This window comes from Mustela putorius, unplaced genomic scaffold (assembly GCF_011764305.1).
Source record: "Mustela putorius furo isolate JIRA1106 unplaced genomic scaffold, ASM1176430v1.1 tig00003987_pilon_pilon_pilon, whole genome shotgun sequence".
In the NCBI taxonomy this organism is placed as follows: domain Eukaryota; kingdom Metazoa; phylum Chordata; class Mammalia; order Carnivora; family Mustelidae; genus Mustela; species Mustela putorius.
The window spans coordinates 16,817,620-16,825,969 of record NW_025422126.1 but is presented as its reverse complement, the minus strand read 5'-3'; the positions used below and the strand labels follow the sequence as shown (position 1 = coordinate 16,825,969).

Here is an 8,350-nt window from a genome sequence, read left to right as displayed (position 1 = left end):
GAAATTTAAGATTATGTAAATATTCAGTTCCTTATCAAACTTTACATTTTTTCATTTCTTTCTCTCAATATGTATTGAAGGAGTCCTATTTTATCCAACGAGTTATAACCCACTACTATCATTACTTATTTTGATGTTCAGACTGTCCCAGGTATGGCCAGTGGGAGTTCCCTCAAGCCAGATCCTGTGTTCTTTACAAATGTCCGCATATTCTCTGAGCACTCCTTTTTGGGTTTTTTGGGCATAAGATGTCCAGATTCATTTTTTACTTTTACTGCCCCAGCATGGAAGTCTCCCAATCCTGCAAAGAACTCTGGTTCCTTACAGAAAGCATGATGTTCAGTACACTCTTTGCAACTGGGGTGGGGCTGCTCCCAAGCGCTTCAAGTGAACAGAACTAAGATGTGTGTGCATGCGTGTGTGTGTAATATTAAAGTATTTTATACTAACATTGAGATATCTATGTATAAATGTACACATATACACACACATTAATGTACATATATACACACATATATATTCATACACATTTGCACATATGGACCATTTATTTACATCTATATTGATTTCTGTGTCTATTTCCATCTTGAAAACCACAAAAACTTCCCATGACAATCTGACACCGTGGAGTCATTCTAGTTTTCTCCTGTTCCATATTTGTAACTGTCTGATGCTAAGAGACTTTTCATCAATAAATGTACTTATTTATTAATTTTTTCTTACCCCAGTCCCCAACACCTATATAGTTCCCTCCTTATGCCTCTGGGGCTCTGACACTTCCAAGCAGGAAGACGTTGCATAGAGACACCACCCTTCATCTTGCTTGGACACCCCACTGGAATGAATCAGGCTCTGATGCTCCTTCCCAGGCCACCACGGCATCCTGCTCTGTGTGACTGCCCTTCCCACTCTGCTGCAGCTCTGACATCCATACCACACCACCCTCCTACCCAGGGACACTACTCACCCAGCTTAGGTTCTATTATTCCACCCTGGGTCTCCATCCCCCCTGCCCAACACCACTATGGATACCAACATTGTCCAGTTAATAGCACTGGACTGGAATGTTCAGGAAGGAAAACAATGGGAAGAGGAAGCAGAAGATATAGAGGAAGAATCATCTGGGAGATCCTGCATTGAAAATAGCTATAGTGGAACATCAGTACCTGTGTTCTTAAATGCTCCCTCAGGAGATTCTGATAATGCCCACGTTTGGGGTCCACAGGATTTACAACTCTTACACTGGGAGAGGCTGAGGAAACCAATCCTATTAACTAAATATTTACTAAGTGCTGTTCATCGTATTAACCCTTGAGACAGATAAGTAGAAAATAAGCTACTATCCCTGCCCTGGGCAGCTGACAATCCAGAAGAGGGGAAACACTGAACTAGCATAGATGGAGTCAACTTGTGGAAATGGGGATATGTTTAAATGCTATGGGAGCAAAGTAGAAATTAGGAACTCTGTCTGGGGAGTTGGGGAAAACTGGGTTTTAGAGGATAAACAGAAGTTTGCCAGGAGAAGGGGAGGAGGGAATGTGTAGCAGAAGGAAGTGCTTATTTAAGGTAAGAACAGGTAAAAGCTGGGATTGTTCTTAACACAAGAACCTGCCATGAACATTATCCTTTGGGTTGGGATGTGAGTTAGTTGTTCAGATCAGTCAACAGCATGTTGCCTGTTGGTTCATCAAAGCAGCCAGTCAGTCTTTGAGGGCAGTACCAAGAAACATGGTCAGAGTCCTACATGAGTCAATCTGTTAGAAAAATCAATAATGACAATATTGAAAAATTTAAATATTCCAAGGACCATACCATGTAGAAAATTAAAATCCCCGCCTGCATCTCCATCTCTCAGAAATATTCCATCTCCCACAATAATTTAGTATATTTTTCTTATGATTTTTCCTATGCATACACTACCAATTGTGTGTGGGTACATCTACATTTTTCCCCAAAATAGAACTTAGGATATTTGCCACTTAAACTTGCTACTTTTTTTTTAAAGGAGTTTTATTTATTTATTTGACAGACAGAGATCACAAGTAGGCGGAGAGGCAGGCAGAGAAAGAGGAGGAAGCGGGCTCCCCGCTGAGCAGAGAGACTGATGCGGGGCTCGATCCCAGGACCCTGAGACCATGACCTGAGCCAAAGTCAGAGGCTTAACCCACTGAGCCACTAAGGCACCCTTAAACTTGCTATTTTTAATATAACATTTCTTGGATAGACTTCCATATTAGTACATAGAATTTTACCTAGTTATTTTTAAAAATATATTTTTCTGGGTGCCTGGGTGGCTCAGTGGGTTAAGCCTCTGCCTTCGGCTCAGGTCATGATCTCAGGGTCCTGGGATCGATCCCCGCATCGGGCTCTCTGCTCAGCGGGGTTCCGCCCTTTCTCTCTACCTGCTGCTCCGCCTACTTGTGATTTCTATTCACATAAATAAAATCTTTAAAAAAATAAAAATAAATTTTTTCTTTACTGTAATCGTTTTTCTTTATGTTTATTTACACACTACTTGGATAAAATGTCAATGTAAAAATGGGATAGATGGGCACCAGTGGTGTGCTCTTACCATCTATTCACACTTCCTTTCTCAGAGGTAACCGTTGTTGTCTCTTGGCATATGTCCTACTTGCTCTTTATTCATTTACACACACACACTCACTCACTGTTGGGTGGTGGGTTTTCTTTGTCATAAATGGGATATGTGTCAGGAATTGCCAAATTTCAAAGGCTGAAAAAACACACAAGAAGGACTGCAATCTGACCATCCTTCCACGCCCTTTTTTCCCCTCAAAGCCCTCCAATCTCACTTGTATTCTAGCCACTGCAAACATATGATTGGCAATGGGAGCCAAGCCACATTAAAGAAGAAGGTGCATCAATCAATCAATCAATCATCAATCGGTAAGCTCTCCATGGGACAGCGGACTGCCCCTGCCCTGCCCCACTCTCCTCTTGTGGCTTTCGCATTACAAAAGTGAGCTGAGCACAAACAGGTGGAAAAGAGAGGAGAGTAAAGGCTGCTTGGGACCTTAAGTGTCTGGGGCTTTAGGTTTTCATACAGCTCTCACTGGGACTCTAGACCGCTTTGCCTCTCGTCGCCAGCGGGATGGAGTTTGAAGCATGTATGATCCTGGAAAACGTACAACTGAGCAAGGTCTAATTATCACTGATTGGAAGAGAAACGTGCAATAAGAGCCAACTGGGATTGAACTCAAAGGCGTTTTGAAAGTTTGCTTCAGTGAGTTAGAATTGCAGCCTTTTGCCCCAAATTTCTCCACAAAGATTCTATAGGCATTTTTTAAGCCCCAGAGCCCTTCACTAATGTTATTTGAGGCAATTTTATGTATCTCTAATTGTAGATTGTTTGCGAACTCTTGAGCAAGAAATGATCTCTAAATCCCCTCGTGTCTACTGATATTTCAAGGTAAGAGAATGCTCTGGAATCTTTCCCATTTTCCAAATGTAATATTTTCCAAAATAAATGTTGGAGTAACTGCAGGGTTGATACCATGTGAATATTTTAATTCACACAATAATATTCTGGAGTTTATGGAAGCTTGGCCTCTTTCCAGGAGGTCTGAAAGTCCAAAAGTTGGCTGTTTCTTCTCAGTGGGAGAAAAGGTGGAGGATGGGAATCAGGATTGGTAAATTGGAGAGGAGGTCACAGGCTGAATGGCGTTAAGTAAGGGAAAGTGCAGTGCAATCTTCCGTGGGAGGAAAGCCAGTTGCACAAAGGGGAAGGACTGGTTACCATTAAAGGCTTCAAAATTAGGGCCTTGGAGAAGAATTGAATGGGAAAGTTAACAACCCCTTGTTTCTCTTCCTCTTTTAGATGATGGAGTTGTAATAAGATCCAGGTGCAGCACTGGGATATCGGAGATCCCCATTCTAGTCTGGTTAGAAACCCCCCAAACTTTCAATGTTTGTGATTCAAATGCCTCCTCTTCCAAGGAGCCTACCCTGATGGCCACATTGCAGTCATCAGATGACATCACACTGTCAAGACGACCTGTTTCCTCATCCTTTCCCCCATAGCCTGGGAGTTTCTTGAGAGCAGGATGTGAAAGGCACAAATAATTATGTGCTGAATGTTGACTGAATGAGCCTCTCTGGCCGGAAATAATCCCTCCTACTCTGGGCTCTCTTGGTACTTTACACTTACCTCACTGACGTAATTTTTTTTCACAGTCTACCTTGTACTCTCATTTCTGTAGAATTTAGCTCCATTATCAGAGTCAGAATTTTTCTGCAAGGAAAATGAGATAATGCATGTAAAGCACTTGTGCCACATCTGCTGAGTAAATGATAGCTATTATTACTTGTGTAATGAGATGGCTGGAGGAAAAGAAAATACATCTTATTTTTTAAAAATAAGCTTCAGAAAATCACTTTGAAATAGATCTTTGTTCTGTTTTGCAAGAGTCACTTTATTTGCCTTCCTCAATTACAAGAGACCTTTCGCAACTACAAGAGACCTACTGCCTGGAAAGAAGGCAGTAGTCTTAGTCTAGAAATATCCATTCTTTCTTAGTATAGACATATCCATTCTTTCTCATTCCTCTTGAATAGAAAGCTGGGGTTGTGGCTAGGTAGGAAAGTTGACGTTGAGTTGCACACCACCAGAAAGTTCCATTCATACTGTCATCTGCTGTGATGGATGTAAATATTCCTTGGAATAGGCTCCAAGGGATACCCTTCCTTCTGAATACAATACAAATGGCGTCTCTGGAATTGTACAAGGAGGCAGCCCTAGGAAGAAAAGAGGAAAGGGTCTCTGGCCCTTTTTCTTTGAGGTTCAAGGCTATTGGACCAGAAATGGATCAGGTAGTGCTCACTGAGATCTATTGGCAGGAAAGAAGATGAAGGGCCCTGGAGAGTGTTTGCCATAGGAAAGGACTGCCTTCAGACAGCTGGGCCCAACAGAAGTTTCTGAGTGACAATGTCATTGAGATACAGGGACAGAACATGCTGAATGTGTACTAAGTGAGCCGTGGAGCTGGACCTTGAGGCCAAACCTTGGCCTGCATGGTGCCTCATGCAGCCAGGGCAAGATGTGGACCAGTAATAGCACTGCCTCAGCAGTGGACTATAAAGGAGCAACAAGGACCCAATATGGTAGAAAGAGAACTAAGAGACCTTTGGTTTGATCAGCTTCCCAGTTTCCTTTCAACTTGTTGGTTGGAAGAGGTGATGACCCTTTGGATTGAGGAAATGTTTTGAATTCGGGAATAATTCAGGGGCATGTGACATTGGACTTTCTGCTAATGAAGACATAGGAGGTAGAGCAATTAACTGAGGAAATTAACAAGATGTGATTATATTTGGATTTTCAGATGGTAAAATATCTTCCTTTTCATCCTCCAGTTAGCTTTATACACTCGAAGCAACTATTACGTGGGGGCACATAATAGTAATGCGTGAGACCAAGGGACCTCAGAAAAGTCCATTTCCCTGTAAAATTGAGAGTTCAGGTCTTCTAGATTGAAGCTGGAGTAAACGCAGAGTTTCAGTGTGAAGCAGACTCCCAGGCCAAATGGACAATGGACCTGAATCCCTACAGGACACTGTAGTTAAAATACCTTTCTGGACTGCCTCCAGCAGAGGTGAATCTGGAATTCTCCCTCTCTCTGTATTTCACCTGTTGCCTTTTCTCAAGGGTCCAAGAAGTTGCAGTTGGTGTCTCACTTGCACTTCAGGTGAATTCACTCCTCTGTGTAGCACATGCTCAGCACATACTAATTAATGAATGGCCACGTAGCTGGTCCTGAGTCAGCTGATTCCAGACGAGATCACCGTGACAATTCAAGGAAGGCAGTTCCTTGTGATTTTGTTTCTGTGCCTTTTACGATCAAAAACCTAAATCTATCACTTCAGAAGAAAATTTCACTTCTAATTTTATAACCAGATAAACAAAAGTATCCCCTGGCTTCACCTTCTCTTCTGGCCCCAGGATGGTAGTCAAGATCCTAGGCTTTGGGTCAGTTCATGCTAGGTTTGAATCCTGTTTTTGCAACCTATTAGCTGGGTGATCTTCAGCAACTCAACTTCTAAAGTATGTTTCTGGTGCATAAAAGAGGATTATAATTATACACAGTTCATACGATGAAATGAGACATTTTATGTCAAGCACTGTGCCTGACACAAAATGAGTGCTGAATAAATGTCACTATTTATTAGTATTTCCTTTATCACCAAATTCCTCTCTGCTTCCTTCTTCTCCTTTCTTCATGTTCACACATGAACCCACTGTAATCCGCTGCCCGTGCTCCAGACACCCTGGACATTGTGTTAAAGATCTTCAATAGTCTTCTCACTGCCAAGTCAATGAGTACTTCTCACCGTTACTTCTGCTTTCTCTGGAGGATTTGACATCCCCAGATACTCTCTTTTTGGAATTTTCTCCCCCCTTGGTTTCCATGGCAATCCATTTTCTCGATTGTTTTGATGCATCTCAACACCTCCCAACCTTCTTAGCTGGTTTCTTCCTCTGCTGATCAGCCCTTACCTGTTTCCATTCACAGATTTAACCCTTTACCTGTTTCCTTTTCACCTCACACACTCCTCCCTTGACTTCAACTGTGATCAATAACCTAATTACCCTTACTTACCTTTATATGCACACTTCTATCTGAATCTCCTGCATTTTTGATGCCTTACGTGATGCCTGAATTTTCCTTGGGAACCTCAACCCAGTGTGCATAAAGTAGAATGTGTCCTCTACCACCCAAACAAGCTCCTTTTCCTGTAGTTCTTTTCCCGTTAGTGGTATTACGACTCCCCAGTCATTCAAGTAAGCTGACTTCATCTGTGACTTCTCTTCTCTCACCCCCCACCAACCCCAGTATCCAATCATTCTAGTCATTCTACTCCTAGACAGCTCTCACATCTATCCTTTCTTCTCCGTCCTCACTGCCACAACTTTGACTCAGGCCATCATTATCTCTTGCCCAAATAGTGCAGTAGCATTCTAAATTTCAGCTGCCATTTTGTGTTTCTAAAATACAAATATCACCACATCACTTACTTGCTAAAATCCTTTACAGACTTCACCCTCAAAACTGGACAGCCCAGAGTCAGGCCGCTAAACAAAAACAATAGGAGTAATTTCAAGGTCATTTCAAGAGTAATTTCAAGAGCAGTTTCAAGGTCATCTCAATGGCAAGCTGTACTCACTTCTAATATGTTTTCTTAAGTAGAAAAGAAAGAAATGGAGCTAGAACCAGCACCTTGGAATTCATGGCAGCCTGGGACTGCCCACGGGAACTGGTCATGTGAATACCATTCACCACTTGTTTTGGGAAATAAAAGTTGAGAACTGCTGGACTGTGTTTCAATGATGACCAACTTCCAAGATTTCTTCCTCTGCTTTGCTAGTCCATATGTTTGCTGAGTTCGGCGCTAGGGATGACAGGGGCCTGCCAGTGACTCATGATAAATACATTGCACATGAGACTAAAAACAGACACCAAATGACGATTTAATAATCTTCAGTGAGCAATGAAACTGTCAAATAGATTAAAATATCAGCATTATATTGAGGGATGCTTCTGCTCCTTATTATTAAGCTGCACAAGAAGCCTAATTATAATAATAATGATTGCTTTGTGAGCCTGGCGAAGAAATTCTGTTACATCTTTCTCATCAAGAGACTGCTGGTGGGACTGGAAATTCAGAATCTCCTGTATCTAGTTCCACTGTAGGAAGAGCCTTGTCATTAGACCTGGAAATAATACAAAGTTTATCTCCGGCAAGGGATCTTCACCCCCCTGGGGCAATACTGAGATGGGAAACACTTATATTTGCTGCTCAGAATCTTAGTCTGTGCTTTGCAACTGAACAATCTCTCTCAGCGTTGTAACATTTTTCTGTCAGTCAAGTTACAATGAAGTTTGGGAACTTTCCTATCTGTAGGTGAGTCTTCATTTTGCTCTTATTATCTTTAGGGTTTCAGTACAATGTGGGTGGTTTATTTCACAGGTTTCCAACTATCTTGAACTTACTCTAGACCTTAAGTCCCCAAAATAACCAGTACTGACAACCAGAATGGAGGAATGACTCCTTTGCGGAGATGACCAAGGGTGTCACAGAAGTGACAAATGAATTGTTCATAAAGGATAGGTAGGGGTTTTCCAAGCAGAGTGACCTGCATTTACAAAAAGACAAAGAGGCTAACAAAAGCATGCTATCTTCTGGGAGTGCTTAGAAATTTGGTATGGGTGTTTTGATAGAGTAGGAAGTGGTAAGAGAGGGGACAGGTCACATAGGTCAGAGTCAGATTGGAGAGTCTCGTGTGTCATGATAGGTCATGGGTATTCGACATGGCCATTATGGACTCCAATGAAAA

The 8,350-nt window shown here is 42.0% G+C and overlaps 1 long non-coding RNA gene across 3 annotated transcripts in view; it reads right to left on the bottom strand.

Annotated features, from left to right (window-relative positions):
• Positions 1 to 515: 515 nt before the first annotated feature.
• LOC123389562 overlaps positions 516 to 8,350 on the bottom strand; it is a 44,891-nt gene continuing 37,056 nt past the window's right edge. For all 3 annotated transcript variants that reach the window (XR_006604178.1, XR_006604180.1, XR_006604179.1), the window contains exons 4-5: positions 4,169 to 4,252; positions 516 to 1,754 (exon numbers count right to left, since the gene is read on the bottom strand). This is a non-coding gene — a long non-coding RNA (uncharacterized LOC123389562). The remainder of the gene's footprint in view (positions 1,755 to 4,168; positions 4,253 to 8,350) is intronic.